The sequence below is a fragment of the Bos taurus genome, chromosome 2 (genome assembly GCF_002263795.3).
Source record: "Bos taurus isolate L1 Dominette 01449 registration number 42190680 breed Hereford chromosome 2, ARS-UCD2.0, whole genome shotgun sequence".
Lineage (NCBI taxonomy): Eukaryota > Metazoa > Chordata > Mammalia > Artiodactyla > Bovidae > Bos > Bos taurus.
In genome coordinates, this window is record NC_037329.1 from 45403375 (window position 1) to 45416557 (window position 13183).

Here is a 13183-nt window from a genome sequence, read left to right on the forward strand (position 1 = left end):
TGTGGGCCTCTGACACTGAGTCATAAATAATTTTAATTCCAATCATTCATTCATTTGTGAATATTCACTGAGGGACTGCTATGAGCTGGGCACCATTATTGATCCTAGATACAGAGTGGGAAGCAACAGAGACAAGATTCCTGCCCTCATGGAGCTTATAGTCTAGTGGAATAAGACAGAAAATAAATATGCAAATGAATTAATGGACCAGATACTTTCAGAGGGTGATAAGGCCACAAAGGGGTACTTGATGTGGGGCACTGCGACTGGGGTGTTGAAAATCCTTCCTGAGCATTTTGGGGAAGCAGCCATCCATCCATATGTAGACCTGGAAGCAGAATATTCTAGACTGAGGGATCAGCACATGTAAAGAACATGAGGCAAAAGTGAGCCAGTGTGGCTGGAGGGAGTGAAAGGAGGTGCGGCACAAGAGGCAGGCAGGAGCAAGCCAATCAGGCTTGGGTGGGCCTTGGTGAGGGGTGTAGATTTGATTCTAAGTATGGTAAGAAGCCACTAGGGCTTTAAGCAGGGGCATGCCACCACATGATACACATCTTACGAAGTTCCCTCTGACTGCTGTGGGCAGAGGGGCAAGAGTGGAGGCTGTGCTCCCTGTTGGGAGGTGGTGCGCATTGTGAGATGGTGATTTCCCAGGTGAGAGTGGTCTCAGTGGAGAGGGAGAGAGTTAGATGGATTCGGGATCAATTTGGAGATAAACCCACAGGACTTGATCAGCTGGGAGGAAGAGGGAGAGAAGAGTCAGGGGAGATGTCTTGGTTTTTGTAGAGTCCATGATGTTGACAGGTACTGGGGATAGATGACAGAGGAGAGTGGGAACAAAGAGATTTTGGAGGGAGAAAAAGAGTTCCATATTAGCCATGTCAAGTTTAAGATGTAAATAAACAACCCAGTGTAGAGGTCAAATGTGAAGTTGGGGAACTTCCCTGGTGGTCCAGTGACTGTGACCTTTTCTTCCAATGTGTGGGGTGTGGGTTTGTTCCCCAGTCAGGGAGCTAGGGGTCCCACATGCCTTGTGGCCAAAAAACTGGAACATGAAACAGAAGCAATATTGTAATGGGTTCACTAAAGACTTTAAAAATAGTCCATATAAAAAAATCTAAAAAACATTAACAAATTTGAAGTTGGATATTTGAACTTGAAACTCAATGAAGAGGCAGAGATAAGGATAGCAATTTGGGAGGCATGGCTGAATAGTTGGTATTTAAAGCCAGGAAAGTGGGTGAAGTCCCATGAGGACCATCAGCTTTTGAACAAGCAATCTCTAAATCAAACCAAAACAAGACTCCTGAAACATTTCATGTTCATCTCAGTCATTGTTTTACCTTTTGACTCGCAAACAAATACTCTTACAATACTAATGCTATTAAAATATATATTTTATTGGATATTTTTACATCCTCTGTTACTATCATTGGAACTCCTTCACTTCAAGTCTTGATTGGTTTCTCTGTCTCTAGTTTTGTGTCTGTATCTTTAGACTCTAGACAAAGGCAGCTGATGCTCCATAATTCCCTTAGGCCATGAGTGTCTTAATGAGGACTCAGAAGAAGCATCTAAAGAGTTACACAATAATTTATTTGAGCATGAACAGGAAGTGCCATATTTAGATAATTCTCTTTCCACAGCATCATTATCTCAGAATGCTTCTGCTGACAGCCTTAGAGATAATAGCACTGAATATGTAAACAATGAAACAATACACATGGTAATGAGGGAGACTCAGAAAATACAGTAGTAATGAAAAAATAACAAGACAGCGATTCTAATATTGTAAATACACAAGTTTGTATTAATGACATATTATCTCTGTAATGCCAAGCTGAAGTAATTTAGAAGCCAATGTAACAACTGCTGATCAACATAGAGGGTGTCAATCCAGTGCCAGTTAATACATTTAGAGAATTAGGCAGACTGTGAACAGTTAGGAGTGTATGTGAATCCGGAGTGAGCAGGTTGCTGTTAAGTATGGGAGTGTGGAAGCCACACAGCAGTTGACATCGAGAATGGTTCTAGGCAGGCGCACACAGGAAATCAGAGACAGAAAAATACCTTATTAAAACCCAATGGCTTTTTGAATTATGATTTTCTCTGGGTATACGCCCAGTAGTGGGGTTGCTGGGTCATATGGTAGTTCTGTTTTTAGTTTTGTAAGGAATCTCCATACTGTTTTCCATAGTGGCTGTATCAATTTACATGCCCACCAACAGTGTAAGAGTGTTCCCTTTTTTCTGAACCCTCTCCAGCATTTATCGTTTGTAGATTTTTTGATGATGGCCATTATGACCCAAGTGAGGTGATACCTCGTTGTAGTTTTGATTTGCATTTCTCTAATAATTAGTGATATTAGGCATCTTTGGCCATATGTATGTCTTTGGAGAAATGTCTAATTAGGTCTTTGGCCCAGTTTTTGACTTGGTTGTTTGCTGTTTTGATGTTAAACTGCATGAGCTATTTTCTATTTTTGGAGATTAATCCTTTGTCAGTTGCTTCATTTGCATGTATCTTTTCCCATTCTGAGGGTTTTCTTTTCATCTTGCTTTGAAAACTGTAAATCAAAAAGATACATGCACCCCAACATTCATTGCAGTACTAATTACAATAACCTGGATATGGAAGCAACCTAAATTTCCATCAACAGAGGAATGGATAAAGATGTGATACATATATACAATAGAATATTATTCAGTCATTAAAAGGTGTGAAATTATGTCATTTTCAGAGATGTGGATGGATCTAGAGACTGTCATACAGAGTAAAGTAAGTCAGAAAGAGAAAAACAAATATTGTATATTAATGCATAGATATGAATCTAATAAAATAGTAGAGATGATCCTATTTACAAAGCAGAATTAGAAACACAGACATAGAGAACAAACATATGGATACTAAAGGGAAGGGGGCAGTGAGATGAATTGCCCACTTGGGGGACTGGGACTGACATATATACATCACTGTGTATAAAATAGATAACTAATGAGAACCTACTGTATAGCATGGGAACTCCACTTGGTGCTCTGTGGTGACCTAAAAGGGAAATCTGTAAAAGAAGAGATGTATGTATACATATAGGCTTCCCTGGTAGCTTTACTAGGCTTCCCTGGTAAAGAATCTGCCTACAATTCAGGAGACACCAGTTTGATCCCTTGGAGAAGGGGTAGGCTACCCACTCCAGTATTCCTGGGCTTTCCTGGTGGCTCAGATGGTAAAGAATCCGCTTCCAATGTGGGAGACCTGGGTTCAATCCCTGGGTTGAGAAGGTCCCCTGGAGGAGGGCATGCAACCCACTCCAGTATTCTTCCCTGGAAAACTTCATGGACTATATAGTCCATGGGGTTGCAAAGAGTGGGACACAGCTGAGTGACTAAGAGTTGGACACAGCACAGCACTATACTATATGTATAGTGCTATGTACTATATGCACAGCACAGTATACTATATGTATACATATAGCTGATTCACCTTGCTATATAGCAGAAAGTGACACAGTGTAAGGCGACTATATTCCAAAAAAATGGGGGGCAGGGGCAATGACTTGGCTATATATGCAATAAATGTACAAAAAATCATTGCAATCACTTTGTTAATAGGCAAAATGGTGCATGTGCTAAGTTGCTTCAGTCTGTGTCCAGCTCTTTGCAACCCTTTGGACTGCAGCCTGCGAGATTCCTCTTTCCATGGGATTCTCTAGGCAAGAATACTGGAGTGGGTTGCCATGCCCTCTTCCAGGGAGTCTTCCCAGCCAAGGGATCAAACTCGTGTCTCTTACTTCTCCTGCATTGGCAGGCGAGTTCTTTACCACTAGTGCCACCTGGAAAGCTGAAATCTGTGTCATACAGTAGGAAAGGACTTCCTTATTCTTCATCCTTACTCTTCAAACATGCTCCATTGGATCGCCTTTTCCCTACCCCTTGTTTGCCTCACAGGAAAAATGCATACTTTTCCAGTATTGTAACAGTCATGTTTTAATTACTGAAGATTCATACTGAGTGCTCAAGGTTTTGGTGTTGTCTAAAATCAGAATATCAATCTCATGTTCATTCCACGGCTTCTCTTTTCCTGTTGGCTTAGGCTTGACCTCCCTAAGGCACATCTTGTTTTGTTTTCTTGTTTCCTGCTTTTCACTTCAAGCCCAGTTATCACACCTGAGTCTTCCAGGGTCAGCAGAAGAGAAGGTAGCCTAAAGGAAGTCTTGGCTTGCTTGGAGCTACTGGAATTCAGCACTGCTGCCTTTTGAGACAGAGGTCCGGATGTTAGATCCTTCATGGGACGTGAAAGAATTTGAGAGTTTTAGGAGAGTCATTCCTATTTAAAATACATTTATTTCTGCTTAAAATTCTGCACTAGAGTCTCTTTCTTTGTGTTAACAATGTACACATTACTCTTTCCAAATGCAGCAAAGTAAGATTACAGATGGAGAAGGCAATGGCACCCCACTCCAGTACTCTTGCCTGGAAAATCCCATGGACGGAGGAGCCTGGTAGGCTGCAGTCCATGGGGTCGCTAAGAGTCAGACACGACTGAGCGACTTCACTTTCACTTTCCACTTTCATGCATTGGAGAAGGAAATGGCACCCCACTCCAGTGTTCTTGCCTGGAGAATCCCAGGGATGGAGGAGCCTGGTGGGCTTCCGTCTATGGGGTCCCACAAAGTCAGACATGACTGAAGTGACTTAGCAGCAGCAGCAAGATTACAGATGACAAAGCAAAATATATCTATCTCTCCCGTGTGTGTGTATGCGCTCAGTCGCTAAGTTGTGTCTGACTCTTTGAGATGCCATGGGCTGTAGCTGGCTAGGCCCACTGTCCCTGGGATTCTCCAGGCAAGAATACTGGAGTGGTTGCTATGCTCTCCTCCAGGGGATCTTTCTGACTCAGAAATTGAACCCATGTCTCCCGAGTCTCCTCCATTGGCAGGTGTATTCTTTATCACTGAGCAATCAGGGAAGCCCCACTGTCTTTCCTACCACTGTGTTAAATAAGGTTGTTGTGTTAGTCACTCAGTTGTGTCGCACTCTTTGCGGTCCCACTAACTGTTAATTCCAGGCTTCTTTGTCCAAGCAAGAATACTGGAATGGGTTGCCATTGCCTTCTCCAGGGGATCTTCCCCTAGGAGCAAACCTAGGTCTCCTGCCTTGCAGGCAGCTTCTTTACTGTCTGAGCCACCAAGGAAGCCTATTAACTAAGTTTACTGTAGTGACATTTTTATAGTGTTCAGCACAGTGCCTGACAAAAAATGGACACCTTGGCACATGTTTATTGAGGAAATGAATAAATGAATCATTATATTCACTTGTGTGAATAAATAGCCTGAGGTGACCTATGGAACTTGATCTGGAAAGGACTACTTCAGGGGGAGGCTGAGCTAACAGGTTCCTCTGAAACCAGAAGTAAATCAAAGGTCTCTGGAGGACTGGAAGTTGGGGAGAATATGCAGGAGGGAGGTGTGAGCCTCCGAGGACAACGTTGTCAGTTGGGGTTGTTCTGCTTGTATTTGCCTCTGGCTATTCTGAACATGCAAATGTTGATCAACATATTTATTCTACCATGAGTAGAATAGTAGTTTGAGACCTTTGGTAAAATAAAACACTTTTAGAACAGTTGTGTTATTTTTCCTTCCAAACAAAAGTTAAATCTGGTCTCAGTTTTAACGGGGCTTCCCAGGTGGTTCTTGTGGTAAAGAACCCTCCTGCCAATGCAGGGGACGTAAGAGCTGTGGGCTCCATTCCTGGGTTGGGAAGATGGCAATCCGGTATTCTTGCCTGGAGAATCCCATAGACAGAGGAGCCTGATAGGCTACAGTCCATAGGGTTGGACGGAGTCAGACATGACTGAAGCAACTTAGCGTGCCCGCACGCAAGCTCAATCTTGATTTGGGGTGTTGTTGGCATCTAGCCACCCAGCCATTTGGGACTCACTCAGTAGAAACTCTGTGTATCATCATAGATGATAGAAATAGAAATCTTGGCTGAGCACCCAGATACCACTTAGGATCATTTGGAAGCTTTTGTTTCATTTAGTACATGAGGCCCTTTGCTATATATTAAAAACAAAGCACCATGTATATTTTATCCTTTTTTTTTTTTGGCTTTACCTGTATTCTGTCTTTCCATGTGATCTTTCATCTTACAATTTCTTATAATGAGTTTCTTTGGATAACTGGAGTACATTGAAAATGCAATACTGTGAAAATTTCTAGTAAACTAATGTTTTAATGAGGTTATCCAAGATTATTCTAACCAGTCAATGTTTAGACCAAGTTTTTTAATGAGAATCATAAGAATTAAAATCAATGTATAGGAGCCAGGCAGAGATACATAAGGTTATTTTACTTTTGATACATTCTTATTTACTTAAGCTAGGCTCCGAAATTAGTGTTTAATTATGCTTAATAATTAATGTAAAAAGTTTTTTTCACTGATATGTTTAGTTGTACCATGGGGAAGATTTTAATATTTGATCATAAATGATAATTTAGTGATTAAAAAACTGTTAAATATCTCTGTGTTAAATATAAACATAGATTTAATTTTTTATTTCATGTCATGCCTCTTAAAGTTTGTGAATGATATATTGGTATAACTTCATATTTTGCTAGCATAGACTTGCCTTAGTCCATGTATGCATTACCAGTTTTAAATTATTCAAGTACAATAAAATAAACACATGTTCAACGTTGACTGTAACAAAAGCTTTTCTTTGAAAATGAGAAAGGACTTTAGTATTTCTTAGGTATCAGAATTATCTTGTGGACATCCTTTATATTTGTATTTGCAAAGCACAAATGTGTTGGTAACAGACACTGATAGATGCTATTACTACAGTGAATGAAATGTTGAACTAGTTGAAATATATCCAGAAAGTTAATATTGTAATGTGCTGAGTTAAAAGAAAAATATTTTTAAACTTGTCAAAAAAAATATTTTTAAACTTGTCAGTTACCCTTGACAGCTAGAAGGACTATTTGAATGAGATATAATGCTATAGCTCTAAGTCATTAGATGTTTTACCATGCTGCTGCTGCTGCTAAGTTGCTTCAGTTGTGTCCGACCCTGTGCGACCCCATAGATGGCAGCCCACCAGGCTCCCCCGTCCCTGGGATTCTCCAGGCAAGAACACTGGAGTGGGTTGCCATTTCCTTCTCCAATGCATGAAAATGAAAAGTGAAAGTGAAGTCACTCAGTCGTGTCCGACTCTTAGCGACCCCATGGACTGCAGCCTACCAGGCTCCTCCGTCCATGGGATTTTCCAGGCAAGAGTACTGGAGTGGGGTGCCACTGCCTTCTCCAGTTTTACCATGCTGGAAAAAGGTAAAATATTAAAGGAGTATTTAATTTGTGTACCTGTGGGTTAATGAGTGATTTCTAAGTAATATATTTTTTGTGGAGGGAAGAAAATCAAGGGAAGGAGATGAAAATTTTAAAAAGATGGGCAGGTAGCTTTTTCACCTGTGCTTGCCTCTTATTAGCCATGTATACCTGGTAATTCTGGGGATTTCCCCAGTGGCTCAGTGGTAAAAATCCACCTGCAATGCAGGAGACACAGGGCATGCAAGTTCTATCCTTGGGCCGGGAAGATCCCCTGGAGGAGGACATGGCAACCCACTCCAGTATCCTTGCCTGGAGAACCCCATGGACAGAGGGGCCTGGTTGGCTGCAGTCCACAGGGTTGCAAAGAGTTGAACATGACTGAAGCAACTGAGCACGCACGTGCATGCACCTGTAATTTATCATTCTCTCGCGTCTTAACTTCCACAACTTTAGAAAAGAGAAAACAATTCTTTCATTTGTGGAGACTTAAGTAAAATAATGTATATAAAGTAAGTTGTTTAATGCCTGCAGCCATACTTTGACACAATAAATGGTAATTCCTTTCCTCCTTTTTTTTTTTTTAAAAAAAAAGGCTGTTAATACATGAGACTGTCCAAATGGAATCATAAAATTATAGAATTATAGAGATGTGTTGCTCACTTAGAAATTGCCTAATGCAATTCTTTTTAATTTTGAGATGCAAAATAGGATTTGGGGACCAGTAGTGTCCTTTAAGAAAAAAGAGAAAGCTGTTTTGATTTTTTAAGTTTATATTAAAAAGATCACTTCTAATACAATGCTTTAACAGTTCTGGAAAATGGCTATTTTACAAAATAAATAATTTTAGTATCCTTGCTGATAGTCATAGAATTTTAACGTCAGAATTGAGAGTTAGACGAAGTCTATGAATTATTTAACTCTATTCTTGAGGCTCAGAAAGACAGGATGACTTGTCCAGTTTCACAATGGTACTTTATTTGGGGAACATAAGCCCAGAATAGTGAAAGGTGGAAAGAGGAGAGGGAAATAACATATAAGACAATAAACAATGAAACGCAATCATTTTAATGTATCAGTCACTACATCCACAAGTTACCTAGTGGGTATATTTGCTTGGCATATAGGACTTTCCTGAAGACTTGCAAAGAACTGCACTTTGGAGCAATCCAAGATTAGAGGAAGAGGAGAAATTTATCTACTTAGTTTCATTTCATTCTCATTTCCCAATGGTGACATTTACTCCACAGGAAGCTCACACTCTCATATATCCAGGTAATTTATCTAGCACCTTGGTGTTCTTTCAACAAGCCAGATCCCTAAGATGTGGCTCTTCATCTAATCATAAAGGAGCTATTAGGCATGGGCAACATGCTGACCAGGAAAAAGAAGAAATGAGGGCAGTCAAGGGAATCTGCAAAGAAAAATAAGATTTTTACCTGATACACATGCATTATCAGGTTGAATCCTTAAAACAGTCTTAGTATATGGTATTATTGCTCATTGCTGTACCTAATGGCAATCAGCACAGGTTGGTTCATCTAAATGATTAAATGAATTGATAAATGAAACTCTGTTTCCTCTTTCCCAAATTGAGACACTTCCCATTATATTACAGCCTCCAAAGTCAGGTGGAATCTTGCATTTATATTTTGTCAAACTCTGACATGAGAGCTAAAGAAATGATTCAGTCACATTTACATGCCTGGTCCATTTGTCTTAGACATGTAGAACTTGAGTCTGAAGTCAAATACCTTCAGGAACCAGTCACATAATGTAAATGAATAAATCAATATAAAGCAATAGACTGTGGACAGTACAAATGCCACCTAATGTCATTTAAATTTCAGCCAAATAAAACAGGTTTGAGGCCAAGGTAGGCTCTCACTAATCTGCTCTTCACTTTGCATTAATTTCTCCTCTTACTGATATTTTAGTACAAAAATCAGATGCCTATATACCAAACAGAAAGATCTTTGTTTTTATGATACATAATTAATATCACGTGCTATTAACACTGAATTAGTATATGCAATCTCCAAAATCTCCTTTTCTAAAATGTTCCAAAGTCTTATTTAGGACATACACTGACATTCCTGATGAACCCTCTTTCCATTCTCATTGGACTTTGTCAGCACAGTCTTGGAGCTTGGGACTTAACATATTACCACTAAGAGGTGTTGGTATGCATATTAGGAATATGTAATGAATCTTAATAGCATTAACTTATTATCCCAGAATGCTCAGTCATACTCATGCAGGTTTGCACTGGCGTACACATGCTCATAATTAAGGAAGGGATATTTCTTCACCCTGGTATCTGGGCTTCTCTGATAAGTTGTTATGCAGCTGGCATTCAGTGCAAATTGGAGTTTGCTGGCTTCTGATATCCGTACATGCACTAATCAGCAGATTACTTGTGTGGAGGCTGCCCATCTCTAACGCTATGCTGTCACATTTAGAATAAATAATAGAGTCTTGCTTTGAATTTATAAAATACTGAACTGTCTAGTTCAGACTTATAAAGTAAGCTTGGTGAATATGGTTTTCCTGTGTTAAAAAAAAATTACTGGACCTTGTAAAGTCTAGAAAATGAACACTATCATTTCATTATAACAGTGAGTACAGCTGAACAAAATTTGTCATAAAGTGCTTATAGGAACTAAAATACAGAAAAATTATTAATTAATGTGGTCCCTCTGGTCTGGACTAATGAAACCCTTTCTGAAAATGCTAAATATCCCCCATTAACAACTAGGGAATTAAGTTTAAAATATCTTTTCAGACTTATTTTAAGCTACTAAGGCTTCATTATAAAAAGTGTCATTAACTCAGACTGATGACTTTAGTAGTATTCATTGATGATGAATGAAGAACTGTTGACAAGAAAGCAACAGGTTTCTGAATAAATGATAACACTGAGAGCAAAATTTTAGTAAATACAATTGAAGATTTTTTTGGTGAAATTTTAAATAAGCTGAGAGATCAAAACAGTTAGATTTCAGAATAAATATTAATAAAAATATGCACTACAAATTGGGTCAGAACAATGATAAACTCTAGACTGACTTTGTTAAAATAATCCTCATAATGGTTCAGCATGGAAATTTTTCTTTTTAGATGAGAAAACTGAGATTCGTAGATGCTGTTATTTACTCAGCTAATAAATGGTCAATGTATACTTTTATCTGCTGGACTCCTGAGTGTTTTCTTTATCACTATCCATAATCACTAGACTGTCTTGGTGGCAGGTTGAGAACAGAGTTAGGTTAACAGAGAAATGTGAAGCAAGGATCTTGAAGAGCACAGGATTTTTCAGACTACTGTTTACATGCTGCAGCTTAATGCTAAATGAAAACATGCTTTCAAATCTTTTTTTTATAAAAATAACTCTTGAGTTTTCAATGAGGCTCTTCTAAAACAGTTTAGCTAAAACCAGAAAGTTGTTCAGTACAAGTGAAGGCAGATGTTGAATTTACAATGCTAAGACACCTGTAAAACATACATACGTACTGCTGCTGCTGCTGCTGCTGCTGCTGCTAAGTCGCTTCAGTCATGTCCGACTCTGTGTGACCCCATAGATGGCAGCCCACCAGGCTCCACCATCCCTGGGATTCTCCAGGCAAGAACACTGGAGTGGGTTGCCATTTCCTTCTCCAATGCATGAAAGTGAAAAGTGAAAGTTAAGTCGCTCAGTCGTGTCCGACCCTCAGCGACCCCATGGACTGCAGCCCATCAGGCTCCTCCATCCATGGGATTTTTAGCAGATGTCAACTTTATCCCTAAGAACCAGTTTCTTTTTTCTTTTTTGGCGGTTCAATAACTTTATTGGACAATCAGCAGTTAGTTCTCATCCACATTAACTAAAGATTTTCTAAGGTGATGGCATGCTTCTAGGTAACCAAAGTGTAGGGCTTGTTTGGGGAATCTTTGTCTTCATTACATTTTCCGCACAAGTGCACGAAGATCCGGTATGGGACATTCCTTATTCCTGTGGCCCAGATGCGTTTGTTGAACCTGGTGTTGATGCTCATATCGGTCTTCCCATCTCCTTCATGGCACATTTCCAGATTTCTTTGAGTGTCCTAGGGGCACACTTCTTGAAACCCACTCCATGGATGCACTTGTGAATATTGATAGTGTATTCTCTGGTCACCACCTCGCTGATGGTGGACCAGTACTGCTTCTTCTCACCACCCTTCTTTGCAGGAGCTGGGTTTGGAATGACAAGATCCACTTTTTAACCTTTTAGGAAAGAGATTCAGTTTCTATGAGTGGCCTTCTAATAAATTACCATCATGTAGCAATGGCACCCCACTCCACTCTTGCCTGGAAAATCCCAGGGATGGAGGAGCCTGGTGGGCTGCAGTCCATGGGGTCGCTAGGAGTTGGACACGACTGAGTGACTTCACTTTCACTTTTCACTTTCATGATTGGAGAAGGAAATGGCAACCCACTCCAGTGTTCTTGCCTGGAGAATCCCAGGGGCGGGGGAGCCTGGTGGGCTGCCGTCTATGGAGTCGCACAGAGTCGGACACGACTGAAGTGACTTAGCAGCAGCAGCAGCAGCAGAAACCATGTTTACTTTTAGTGTCTCCAACTACTAAGGGACAGTTCCCCCTACTCTGGTTTCAATACCATTTAAATAGACAGTGTCACTCTAGATTATTAACACATTTATGCTGGTGATTATAAATTTAAATATACATGTGCCAGATAAAGAAAAACAGGTAGAGGTTTGTGGGAAAACTTTTTTAGATGACACGTAGTCTTAATACTTTTGGGATAATCCTATTGGGTGAATTTTGAATAGTAAAAGAGAGAAATTAGTATTTTCTGAAATGTAGAATTTTCAGTGCTGCGTGTATTCAGATACCAAGGCAGATGGTCATTACCAAAAACTACCTTTAGCGTCGATAGTGCAGCTCATCTTTGTATCTTGGCTATATTTGTTCTTTGTGCTCCATAACAAAATTACTGCACACTCAGTTGTTTAAAACAACACCCATTTATTAGCTCAGGGTCTCTTATGTCGGAAGCTCAGAATGGCAAAGCTGAGGGTTCTCACAAGGCCAAAATCAAGATATTGGGGGAACTGAGTTCTTATTTGGAGACTCGGGGGGTGGAAATCTCCTTCTAAGCTTATTTTGTTTGCAGAATTAAGCTACCCATGACTATTTGGCCCAAAGTCCCCACTGCCTTGCAAGTTGTCAGTTGAGGGCTGTTTTCAGTTTCTAGAGGATGCCCTTGGTCCTTTGCGTGTGGCCCCCTTTCAGCTTCAAACCAGAAGCCTTGTTTTAACTTCTCATCCCTGAAATCCACCTCTCTTCCTCCTTTGCTACTCTCTACTCACAAGAGAAAACTCTGCTTTTAAAGGGATCATGTGATAAGGTTAGGTCTGCCTAGGTAATTTGATTTTCATTTTGATTATGTATATGTATGTGTTCTCAGTCATCTCCAACTCTTTGTGACCCTGTGGACTATAGCCCATGAGGCTCCTCTGTCCATGGAGTTTTCCAGACAAAATTATTGGAGTGGGTTGCCATTTCTTTCTGCAAGGAATCTTACCAACCCAAGGATTAACCAAAGTCAATTTAGTGGTAATCTTAATCTGCAAAAATCCCTTTTGCCATTTTATTAGAGTTATTCAGGAATGAATAGGATATTGAATCCAAACATGGACCAAGCCACTTGAAACTTTGGTCCACCCCCTACCCTATCTAGCTCAAATGTTATCAGGAACCAAGTGGTCAGTTCTGAGCAGTGGTAGTGTAGAAAGGATCAGAAAAGGTTAACCAAAGGTGAACTCAATCTAATCCCAAACTGCTCAGCCAAAATTCAACTTGACTTTTGAAAAA

At 40.0% G+C, this 13183-nt stretch overlaps 1 pseudogene; it reads right to left on the reverse strand.

Moving 5' to 3' along the window:
- Nucleotides 1-11168: 11168 nt before the first annotated feature.
- Nucleotides 11169-12255, reverse strand: LOC107132261 (large ribosomal subunit protein eL31-like; annotated as a pseudogene).
- Between the last annotated feature and the right edge of the window lie 928 nt (nt 12256-13183).